This window comes from Idiotropiscis lumnitzeri, chromosome 14 (assembly GCF_059441095.1).
Source record: "Idiotropiscis lumnitzeri isolate Australia: NSW breed Sydney's pygmy pipehorse chromosome 14, RoL_Ilum_1.0, whole genome shotgun sequence".
In the NCBI taxonomy this organism is placed as follows: domain Eukaryota; kingdom Metazoa; phylum Chordata; class Actinopteri; order Syngnathiformes; family Syngnathidae; genus Idiotropiscis; species Idiotropiscis lumnitzeri.
This window is the reverse complement of record NC_142404.1, coordinates 7,615,506-7,628,487: the sequence shown is the minus strand read 5'-3', so window position 1 is coordinate 7,628,487 and position 12,982 is coordinate 7,615,506. Positions and strand designations below refer to the sequence as shown.

Sequence of the window (12,982 nt, the reverse complement as noted above, 5' to 3'; positions counted from 1 at the left end):
TGAAAATTGACCAATTTCATCTTCTTCAAACATCCCTGTGATGTCCTGCCTTGAGGCAGTTCGCTCTCTCCGGGAAGGAGGAAGGCTAACCGGGGCTAGACTCGTCAGACCCCCCTCCATCTTCAGCGGTGGGCCCCTTGTGTAATTCGACGCATGCTGTTAAAGCTTAGACTATATTGTCTTCCTTCTACGTGTGTATGTGTGTGCGTTTATGAAGCCTCCACCCACCGGTCCAGCCTACATTTGAGCGGATCATGTGATGCGGGGTTAAGTCATTTGCAAGTACAACACAACTCTGTGCAGCGCTCCCCATTCATTTCCTGAGAGCTGCCTGCCTGCGCGCAGCAGCTGAGAGGCAGAAGGAGAGGGAGCTGCGCGTACACTCACACATGCACACGCACTCACACGCACTCTCGCACGCGTCCATACTCACAGATAGCAGAGGAGACGAGGAGAGGGAGAGGAGACCGTGGAAAGGAAAACAGTCTCCACGGCTCTGCAGCTTCTGACAAGGTCTGTGTGCACTTCCATTTATTTTACCTCCACTCTTACTCCCTCTCTCAGCTGCCGCGGTTGTTGTTATTGTTGTTGTGTGCTTCGTTTGTCTTACGCGTGTGCATGGCTTCAGCTGTCATTGCCCAAGGAGAGATGACAGCTCACCTTATGTGTCACCGCGACACCTAATCTTTCGACTGTGAAGTTTAAATTCCCCCTTTTTGCGAGGTAACTTTTAAAGCTGCGCCAAAGTCGCGTTGAAGCGCAGTGGAAAAGTTTGCCCCCTCTCAGAAAGAGTTGCGTGCCCAGTGTGTGTGTGCGTACCAATGTGTTGTTTGCCTACCCGAGCCTGCTGTGTGGCAGCTTAGAGACGGCGGCCGTTAGCAACGGGTTAAACATTAGGGCGGCTCGGGTAGCGGGAGGAAGGACACGGGGGGAGGTGGCGGTACGAGGGTGGGGAGTGGGAGAGTGTTGCAGGGCTGGGTGTCTTGGATGTCATCGGCAGTGTAGGGTAATAGTCATTGGTATTGATGGGGAGCTGTCAGTGTGGCCGCGAGAGGGAGAGAGGGAGAGACAGCACCACCAGGCCAAAGGGGTGGGGGGTGGCCCTTGGCTCTTATTTTCAATTACAGTGTTGGTGGGTCGGGTGTTTGGGAGTTGGAGGGGGTGAAGGTGGTCATAGCTGACAGCAAAGGCATTTGTAAACGTAGCGAGGGCAAGCAGGAGGGAGTGAGAAGGGAGGTGAAGGGGTGGTGTGGTGGTGGGAGGGTGGCCTCTGCTCTCTGGTTTGATGTGGAAACTGAGCGCTGACCTCTGCGACTTCACCCCGACGTTTTTCAGAGAGAGGCCCTCGCCTTGACTGTAACTGCGTGACAGCTGTGTGTGTGTGCGCGCTCATACAATATGTGTGTGGATGAGACCCCCTGCAGATCACTTGATGTTGTTCAACGAGTGAGATTATTAGTGTCCAATTGAACTCTCACTTAAATACATTTCCATATTAGGGGCGGAGTGGATCGGCTCTTAGAGGTTATGGCCGCTCACAGGCCACAGCATTTGGTACACCTGTGCAAATGCCTTCCGTATACAGTACAAATGATGGAGCAAAAAAAAAAAAAGGCTGCCTTAACGAAATACAGTTCTAGTCGGTTTTGAGAGGTACCATCCCTGCACATTAGTCCTTTTTGCACTGCCTGTGCAGACCCGTATCTTCCCAATTCTTTTCTTTTCTTTTCTTTGTTTATTCTCATTGTTCTTTTGAAAGCCACCAATATTGGAATCTGGTAGCGACAAAGTTGACCCTGAAATCTTTTCACAAGTAGAGGTACAGGCTTCCTTAGTTTGTGGTTCTGTTCCTATGATAGTGATAAAATCCAAACGTGTACATAGGTCAGAACATCCTGATACATATACGAGTGCTATATTAAATCAGTAAATATTTGTATGAAAAACAGTAGCCCATAACTGAGCATGTCTTAAATCGCTGCGCAAACAAATACACCCTTTTGTAATCTGGAAATGTGTATGTGCGTATATGTGTCCCTATGTTGTAGGAAACCAAGGGCCCCCTGTAAGATCAAAGGCGAGGGGCTGTCTGTGTGTAAGGGTCTTTCTTCCACAATGCCTTGACAATGGTGGTGAAGTTGAACACCCAAAGCTGAAAACAGTTCTCCGCCAAAGTGTTTTGTTCCATAGCTGGTGCTGATATTATCTAATCATCTGATTGCATGATCAGGCTTCGCAAGTGTCTGAGGACGCAAAGACGGATGGATAAATGACGGAAGCCTTCTTATGGTTGACTTTGATTTTGGAACTATGATGATAATCGAAGTAGAAAAGTATCGCCATCATAAAACCTTTATTAACTGTTCATTTAATATTCAAAAGTGCACAACTAAGCCTCAAAACTCAGCGCACAGTCTTACAGTTAATGATGTAATGCAGTAATTTTAGTCACAAGTGTGCTCAATGCACATTTTTTTACATTCTTAATTTTTTATATGCGTGTTGAAAGAAGTTTACCTGCATAAAAAGAACAAAGCCGCCTACCTTTTCTTGAAGAACAAGTGACGACACGTATTGTGACACTTGTGTTTGCTCTCTTAGCTTATCTTCCTGTGCCCTTTCTTCTTTTCTCCTCTTTCCAAATAGCCCTTTGGAAGTTTTATTGAAAAAAATAGATAAATAAGAAAAAGCAAAACTGATGCTCAGATCTTGTACATTATGCTGATGATGGAGGTTTTAAAGTCTGACGATTGTTCGATTTCGGAATCATAGTTTTGGTACCCACCAAATTCTGATCAGATCTGTCTGACTTAATGGTGTTTCCAATTTAGAGCCTCCACTGTAGTCTGCAGAATGGTGTAGAATTGCACTACATCATACAGACAGGTGTTTCTAATATTTTGGTAATCTTAGCCAGCTATCAAGATGATGCAGTACAGTTTTACACCTTATAGTCTTCAATAACAACATAATAAAAAACTCATACATTGCCATTAAAAAACGATCATTATTATACTTAAAAAGACTGAATTTATGATTACATTCTTGGATTGGAGCTCATCCTTGAAAGCTTCTCCACGTGTTGTGAATGAATATGGATGTAACGATAACAGCAATATTGTGATGTTAAAATAATATCGTCGTCGTCATGTTACGATATTAAAAGCAGGACGTCTCGGTCGAAAAACATGCCTCAGCCGAACACAATAAAATACAACTTTATTTAAATAGCACATTTCACAACAGCTCGAGCTGTAACAAAGCACTTTCCATATTGTGTAATATGAATTAGCTGAAAATTAGAACAGGTCATTTTTAGGTAAATAGACCATGCTACTCTGCGCCGCTGAGCCATTAGAAGCACATGGCAATAAAATGACAGGCCAAGCCGATTTCTTTGTCACTGCTGTTATATACAAAAACACTATCTTGTGGTGTTTTTCACAATATTCTGGGCTTTTTTTTTTGAATTAATTAATTAGGATTATTTTTTTTTTTTTACAATAAGTCCTTCTACAATATCTTGAGCTTTTTATATTATCCCACACCATTGTAATAATCGTATCGCAAGGTTCATACCGTGATAATATTGCATCGTGATGTTTGGATATCGTTACCTTACCCAGTGTCTGATTTGTGACCAATATGTTTTGTTGGCTTTTATTTGACAAATTATGACTGTTGTAAATCATTATTTTAACTGTATGAATCTGGTCACGGGGTCACATGGGGGGCTAATTCCTTGCAATAAGAGCATTCAATTTCTCAGAAAATGAGTGACTCGCCAGATGTGTAAAGGTGAATATGACTTCAAGAATGCAGCGATTCACTGACGACATGCTTTGAAGAGTGAAACTCCAACCATCATTGTCTAGTTTAGCCTAAAATTCTCTGGCATGCGCTAGTGGTTAATGCAGACTCTACTGCTGCACACCGTAACCGGTGTGATGTGATACAGTTTCAGTCGTAATCCCCCCCCTGTGACTGCTTCGACGGTCGCTCCTACGATCTCGGTCTCTTCTATTGCGGCTCAACCCCCACCCCGTTCACTGTACACAGGCTTACGATTGCGATCAGCTCAGGTGGCGGCGCTGATGGCGACGGTGGTGGTGGGGGACTCAATTAAAAAGGCAATCACCAATGGATAGACTCTATCTGTCCATCAACACTCAGCCACCCAGGACATTTAATCAGCCACCGCTAAGAGGCATCTCCTGGTCTGACACACAAATCGGTCGCCTGCTGACAGACAGAGTCCGTCAGGAAGTTCTCTCCTCCCATTCAAAAAGCCCAGCATTACCCCTAATCAGCTGGGTTAACTGCAGCTGTATTGACAAACCGCTGGGTGATTGTTCCGCCTCTATGGAGCGTATAGACGTATAGACATTGATTAGCAGAAAGACTGCAGCTCTCGGTATGACTTGAAGGCATGTGGACATGAGCTTTACATTTGTAATTCTGACGCGATGTGTGAGACACCAGTAAAAATGTTGAATTTATATCCAACAAGCTGTAAAACTGCTGTGAAACTCACACACTTTGAATTTGAGCAAAAATTTGCAGTTCAAACTACGTGAGACGTCAGTATAACTAACAAACTTTTTTGTGGCTCTGGAATTCTTGTAAAAATTGTACACAAAATTTCATAATTCAGGCTTTTCTTTCACTTTTTTGCGACGTGTTTTCCAAAACAGTATGGGGATGCCAAAAGAACAAGGTAAGAAGACAATAAGAATAATAACACACAAGGATAAGCAAGCATACAAAAGAAATAGACTTTAGAATGAGCGTACTTATTGCGATTTTTCAAAGTTATAAATGTTAGCATCACTGTACGAATTGTCACTTGTTCTCAATGTTCAGATAGTTTTTATTGTTTCACAGTGGTTAATGTTACAGTTTTTAATCTCATTATTCCTACTTCCTTATTTTTTGTGCCAACTGGGATAGCATCCAAATTTTTTCGCATTCAGAACAAATGGAAATACAAAGCGCACTCTGGATCGGGATGTGCTCGACCAAAGTTTGTTATTAGATGTGGGAGAAAAGTTTAAACAAATCAACCGGAAGTCCATCAATTCGGGCAAATAAGGCCTTCAATTTTCCCATGTGGTATTCTGAAATCTCTGGTTTCTGGAATTCAACTAAATTGATGTCGTAGGGAGGTTAAGCACTTTTTTTCTACATTGTCTTCTGCAGATTTTAATTTCACGCAGCCAGAAATGGGGGGAACAGTCAAAGTCAGTTTCTGTCCTTAGAGTACAATCTACAATAATCGAGGCTAATCAGTGAAAACTGTATCTTTACTAAACAGTATTTTCAGGGGCGAGTGTCAGGGGCACTTAATCCGTAACTTTGAAGGTGCAGTTCAAATACAAACCATTTAACACCAAAAGGCACTTTTAGTTTCTGAAAAATTACCAATCCAGCTCCCCCTGGGCTGTTACTTCACCATGTCAGATGGTGACAAAATGTTCCCTCCTCCCTCTTTGTGTTTTCTCTTGTGGATTCAACCTTCGACCCCAGTGTCCAGCCCGTGTTTGTTGACCAAAATCGAGTTAAGGGCGCGCACGGAGCCATCGCAGCATGTGACTTTTGTGGCCCGAGCGCGGAAAGTGTTGTGCAACAGCCCTGTGAAGCTGCGGCTGATAGTCTAAACACTGATCTGTCCCTCAACTTAAAAAAACAAAACTTACACTGTAACAAAGGAAGTTAAGGCTTCTCAATGGCAACTTCTTGTTTTGAAGTATTTCACTGAAAAATGTTATCACCACACTGACCTTTAAACACACTCCAGGAGGATTCTGATCGTGCGTTAATCTCCTCTCATTGAGTTTAGATCTTGTTGCTGATGATTTACCAAAAAAAAAAAAAAAAGAAAAAAAAAAAGGTGCCTATTGTCACACTCTTACGGGAAGAGACTGGCTTAGGAACGCTTTGCTCCCGTCATCTGATTTAAGGTTGCTTTCACATGTTTCCATGGCGAGGATGGAAAAGCATGCCAATGTAGGGCCTGACTATCTGTGGCCACGATTCTCACCGTCTGGCCAAATATGGGTAGCTAACAAGTCGACAAAGACCCAGTGCTTTTAACCATTAATGTGCTGATTTAATTTGTTCTCAAAGTAGGGCCAACGTAAAGATGCTGCCGGTTGTGGCACTCTGAGTCAACTCTCAAGCAGAGGACATTATGTCAACAACATGTGGAATCCATTTAGGTAGTGCTGGCATTCGACAAGGTCTTTGGCGTCAACACAAAGGACTTCCCGCCATAGATCATAATTCCCCGGGCGCAAACAGCTTCCTCCAGGTATCAGCTCGGCACATCACGCTTTCAAAGGATGAACAAAAATAATAATGAAGCGGTTGATGGCGACTAATTAAAGTAAACAGAGTGTGGCTTTTATTGAGTGGAGTTGAAGAGCTGGAGTGCTTTTGAGTGTCCAAGTCCTGGATAATTTTTTAACGAGGGCCTATGCACGTAAAATATTAGCTCCTGCCACCTGTGTATCCGATTGACATGAAATTGGGCATACACAACTCAATCACAGCTTGTACTTTGAAACGCCCAGGAAGGCATTTTTCTGAAGGTGCTGTTTTTGTTTATTTCTAGGACTTGTAGATGAACAAAATCTTCAGGAATTCACGCAATTTCTACTATACTCTTGACTAGCCGTGTGATTTTTAATTGCAAAAGTGGTGAGCTTGATGATTATCCATAGAACAGAAATTAACATGAAGAAGGCCCTTTTGCTGAGAGCCATACATCATATCACACGTCAACCTTTTCCTCTTAGGGGGATTATTGGGTTGTTGGTGTCCATATTTCAACATTAAATGTGGATTATGTTCAATTGCCAAGCATAATGCATTATCATCACACGTGAGGGGTGTGGCTTCGCCATTGCTTATCAAACTAATCATTGCCTTGGGTTATTATTTTCAGTTTGCAGGTGTTTGGTTGTCAGATGGTGGACCTTTTATTGATGACAGAAGGGATAATCAATGCGAATTAGGATCGATGCTACAAGACTTTCTATAATGCTCGCTCAAGATAATCTACGGTGAACTGACCATATATTTTACGTAAAAAACACAAATGGCTTCATTCTTGACTTGAAACTGCTTCATGTACAGTTTATCACTATCACCGCCAGTGTTGCCCGTGAACTCATCTTAAACTAACACGTGTTTCCACGTGAGTTGCCGACAGTCATTCTTGGAAACGAGTCAGCGCATCGACGCCTCGACATTGCTGTGACTGCAAACGTGTAGTATAACATCTAGGCCGGTCTTTGGAGAGCGTGTGAATGCACGTTTGCTGTCATGCATTCATTGGACAAGCCATTGTGGAAATTGTATGTACATATTGCATATCCCGGGGTGGAAGGGTAAGGATGAGGGAGGGGCCACTCGCTAGCATATTAAAACATACTGTACATTACATGTTGGAGCACCAGCGCACACACATGCACCACACTGCCTGGGGGGATAAAAGGCTACTGAGAGAATCCCCCATTAGGGCAGAAGTGAAGCGGCATTCCATATAGAGCAAGGGAGGCATGTGGGTGGTGGGTGGGAGGCATGCAGGTTATTGTGAGCATTCTGGTACTCCCAAATGCACCTCCCTGTAAGGGCACAAGATAAGAAATGTTTCATTTTGACTTGAAGCTTAAAAACAACGATAACGTACCTTAGCAATCTCTCATTGGGCTTTTACTGTCATTGCTGCCATCTCGTTGTTCCGAGGCTATTATGTACGATTGGAATATTTTATAACGACATATTTGATTGTTTTACTACCAGAACTGTAAATCTAGCTTTTCGAAGCAGTTTTGTTATGTTGTAAAGTTATGTGTGGTCTGATGCCGAAGTTCTGGTGGCCAATGGAAACACTGATTATAAAACACTCACTGTCTGGTTGTTTAGCTTGACAGTTTAACAAAGCAATAGAACACTGAGATTCTCATTATGTCAGCAAGCCAGAATTGTCATAAAATGGATGGATTCATGTGCGTAACTTCAATTTTAATGGCTAATTTGATCACTGATTTTGACCTATTTGTATTTAATCAATAATACTTGGTTTCCTCCGGGTACTCCGGTTTCCTCCCACTTACCAAAAACATGCATGGTGGGATGATTGAACACTCTAAATTGTCCCTAGGTATGAGTCTGAGCACAGATGGTTGTTTGTCTTTGTGTGCCCTGCGATTGTCTGGCAACCAGTCCAGGGTGTACTCCGCCTACTGCCCGAAGACAGCTGCGATAGGCTCCAGCACCCCCGTGACCCTCATGAGGACAAGCAAATCAGATAATGGATGGACGGATTGATGGATACTCGGTTATTGAGACGTTGCGAGTGTTCGCGTTGCTCCAAAATGAAGTATGCGTTTGAAGGATAATTCTGGCAGCCAAAGCGAGCTACACACATATCGATTTTTAGCAGCTTAATCAATTTTTAACGTAGGCTAACAGTTAGCTTATCTGGTGACTACATTTTGTTTGCGAAGTCTTTGCCCTGCCATTTTTTTTATTTTATTTTTTTTTCTGGTGAATGACTTGGGAAACGCATTACACAAATAATCACTCACGACCGCAACCAGTTGCTTCTCTTGTGTGCAGCAACAGCACAAGCTTCGGGTTGCCTTCTCATTGGCTGGTCATTTTTTTGGCCCGACTGTTTTCCAAGCAGAACAAGGAGCAAAAATCCCTCTCAATACACCCCTCACCGACACCACAGGATTAATTGCTGAGGATAATTAGGCCTATGCTAACTTTGGTCGGAAAAGTGGAAAAACGCTGAAATACGACGCTATTATCGATGTGTGCGGCCTGCTTAATGGAGGTATCTGGTCAAAACATGTCGTTATAAAATGTGTTTTTACCGTTTATTCTGTGACACAGCTTTAACAGTTAACATGTGTAGAAGTCCGAGAATATAACTTTGTTTAAAAAGTCAAAAGTGATCTTTTAAGACTGTCATCAGACATTTTCACTGGTCACATTTTGCCACTGACAGAAATACGATGCCGCTTTGTCGTCTTGAGATGATAATAAGTCATCGCAGTGTGTTGATCTCCGTGGGGCTAGCTGGCCACTTTCTCTGCGGGGACAGCACCTCTGCACAAAAAACAATGGCATTGAATCATTTTTTTTCCCGACTAATAGAGCACATTTCATACACAAGGCAACTCAATGTGCTTCACATATGCAAAGACACAACACTGACACACATTTACAAAAACAACAGTAATTTGCCTGTATGTCATTTCCAAGGTTTGTGAACATTTGTCCCCACCTTGCCCTCCTAGCTTCGTGCTTCTTGACTCTATTGGTTTTGTCTTCCGGGGGGTTATGGATGGGTGGGGGCTCAATTATTCCAGGGGAGTATTTAACTACTTTGTCATGGTTGCATCAAAACTGATTGTCAATTGTCAACAAAAGTGTCTGGAGCTCTGTCACAAATCGCTTTGACTTGTGAGCCTGGAGTAACGCCACGTCACGTTAGTGCTGTCACGGTCGCGGCTTGTTTAGTCGTTGTTCCTCTGCAGCATTTTGGAAGCGCATGATGCAAGAGGATGTCACACTCTTCTCTGGAGCAGGAGCAATGTGAGTGTGAATTAGCGCACACTGTGGGTGGCTGTAGGTGGCAGCTTGCGCGCTGAATGGGCTTCTATTCTTCTGCTTTCATGAGCGAGACGGTTGCGTGGATTTATGTGCGAGTGTGTCTCGAAAACCAAAGATAGGTGGGTGGAGGCAAAGGTCACAAACAAGGTGTGTTTGCTTGAGTTGGTGTTCCTGCACGGTAGCCAGAGTCTCGCAGCAGCCATTTGATCAAGTTGAGCAATGTGTACTTAAGGTATACAATGACGCTGCCAATTTTTTTTCGTTTTTTTTCTTCACATCTTCATAAATAGTACAATCTAGTATTCGGTTTTATTGTTGTCACGTCTAAACATACAGTGCAGTACTTTTATGTTACATACAGTACTGCTGACTATTGCTGCTGCACTTATTCCATAGTATCTATGATATAAATGTGCAGTTGCCACATACACTGGCGCTCCCATTCTTCAATATTGTATACGTGTACATGCATTTTTACTGTTGAATCTTTCATATTATTTTTGTGTGTTGCTACTGTCCACTTTGCTGCTGTAAACGTGAATTTCGATTCTAGTCTATTCTGTTGTATTGAGGAAGCGAGCCTGACATGCAGATGGACACGCAGACAACCAAACAAGCCTTTAAAGTTTTTTTGCGTAATATTTCTCAGAGCGAGCAGCCTCTCAAGAGAGCAATGTGGTTTTTGTAGAGGTCGGGAACTTTTGCAGAGACAAGAAACCCTTAAGATTTATGAATGATTTCCCCCGCTGGCGTATTTAGACATGGCTGATGAAATGAAATGCAGGTGCCTTTTTTTCTTCCTATGTTCGTTTTATTCAGACAGCCAACTCAGCAAAATGTTCCGACATGTGTTTTTCATATGCGCACGGGTCACAACAGTTGCAGTTTCTACTATTTTGGTGAGCTCATTTACCGAAGTGAGGGGGGATTTCAGTATTGCGCAGTGCAGTTTTAAACCACTGCAAATGACAAAAGCAATTGTAATTGATCGTCACTTAAAGCAATTGAGAGAATTACATTGTAGTACACTAATTGGCTGCGGCCGGCGTACAAACTGTTGATTAAACTCTCAACTCTCTGCTTAATATGGCACTGACATGGAAGCAGGAGTTTGGAACCTTCGCGGAGAGATTAAAATGTGTTAGAAGTAATAATTGATCATTTCCTCTTGTTGTCAATCAAATACATGAAGAATTGTAGCTGCATTACTTTTCTAAAGGCAGATTTTTAAAAAGTTTATTATATTCTCAGTAGCTACACCTAACGTCGTGTGTATTGATTGGTTTGTTGTAAGTCACAACAACATTTCATGGCCGGAAGACATCCTTCTGGCTGCCATTGTTGACAAAGAAAAGGTAAATTATAATTTGGTCGTTTGGCCTCTAATCAAATTGCACGCTTTGCTGTTTGCCAGATGGGAAGGGAAGCACTGGTATGCCCCGAGCTAATTATTACCTCTTTCGTGTCACCGGGGGGGTTCTGTTGAAGGGGTCTTTTGTCACCTGATAGTGGGGTGCATGCCTGATCCGGATCAACTCACTCCCTCTCATTCTTTAGCATTGCCGTGTTATTTTGACATTTGGATATTGTGTTTGTCAGTGAAGGCAGTAAACTTCAGCTGCATCCGGCAACTTAACTTCCCCCTCCTCCCTCCCTCTCATGTCGACAGGATTAGTGACACAGGATCCCCCGCTGGCAGAAATAGCCACGAACCAAGGCCAATACAGCAGAATATGGGAACTTCCAAGGGTCTTGTGCATATGTTGTTTATTTGTATCAACTTCAAATGGACCTGGGGTCCTCCCAGGTTTCCTCACATGATTTTTACAGAATTTCATACAAAAAATATTCTAAAATGTATAAATAATTAGTCGAAAAAATATCTCCCAAACCCCCAACAGTAAATCCCACACAGGCAATAAAGTCTCAATAATCAATTATTAAGCCTCTCATTTGTTTTAGTATTAGACTTGAATTTGAAAAAAATAATGCAAAACACTAATTTACTACTACACAAACGACAACTCAAAGTTTCAAGGTTACAAATAGACTGTAATTACAAGAGCATACGCTCAGTTCCAGTCTTACTGTTTTTTTTTTTTTGTTTTTTTTGTTTTATGTTTATTGCCATGCCATTGGCTGAGACGGATCTAGTGTTTACTCCGCCCGTCGCCTCAAAGTCAGCTCTTGCTCACCCATAAACCTAATGAGACGAGCACTATAGAAAATCGTTTGATGGATATTCATGAACTCAAAATGTTTTTTCTTTTAAAATGGAAATATTTACTGTAATTATAACTATGCAGCATTTGTTTATTCTATGATTCAGTCACCTTTTTCCAAACTTCTCTGTTTAACCACTCATATGCGTTGAAGTGCTTTCGCTTGTGCAACTTCAGTAACATAGACCTTGTGTATCAATGATATCCTGTCTGTGTGAGCAACTTAAAGCCTGCAAGTCATACCGCAATTGTGTGAGTCTGACACATTCTTGCTTGGTTGTTCAGTAAAATGATCGTGCATTGTGTGTTTCTCTTGGGTCTTGTCAAGAAAGACAATTGGTCAAAACTGGGACTCGAATTTAGTCAGAATTGATGCAGTATTTCATTTAAATTTCGTACCTTTTTTTTAGTTCTTAAAAAGGGCTTCACTGTATGTAACTATAAATGGATTTAAAAAAAAAAATACTGCATTGCACTGTACAGTGCATGTTGTGACCTTTTTGTTTTCTTTTCTACGAGTTGTGTGTTGAAACCTCTTTGATTTAAAGTAGGGATTGACATTCAACCAAATTACCTTGATTTACTGTGTAGCGCTTTGCAATCAATTTTTTATTTACTTTTTTCATGTTGTGGGAACAACACAATTGACTGAATGTTCTCAACTATTGTTTCATTGGCAGCATTGTTGTTTTTGTTTTTTTGTTTTTTTTTTCAGAAGAAGAATAATGGTTCCCGGAGATGAGCCATAGCATGGAACATCACTTCCAATAGTTGATGGCATGTTGTTATTTATAAGGCAAACGGAGATAAACAGCGCCACCGCTGGTGGCAGCCAAGTAGTGCACGCCAGTGCTGTCTTGCGCCTTACTCAAAAATGTCCCAGGAGCATCCAATAGACTCAGCTGGCTGCTCTTGCCAAGCAAAATACGGCTTATGAAATGGAAATTGTGAGACCATTCAGTGAGCGGTAGATTTTCTTTTCTTGATAAAAATAATAAAAAAAATGTATTTGGTCCATCTTTGTTATGAAAGCCATACTCTCATTTAATAATAGGCCAGCATTAGCACCTGTTTTTCACGGTTATAAAATAAATTGAAGTCAACTTTTCAGAGGACATTTGGCTGCCTTG

At 42.0% G+C, this 12,982-nt stretch overlaps 1 protein-coding gene across 1 annotated transcript in view; it reads left to right on the top strand.

Annotated features, from left to right (window-relative positions):
• The first annotated feature begins 343 nt into the window (after window positions 1–343).
• Window positions 344–12,982, top strand: part of klf12b (Kruppel like factor 12b) — a 50,910-nt gene continuing 38,271 nt past the window's right edge. Inside the window, exon 1 of the mRNA XM_088315595.1 lies at window positions 344–513. The gene's annotated coding sequence lies outside the window, so the exon portion shown is untranslated. The remainder of the gene's footprint in view (window positions 514–12,982) is intronic.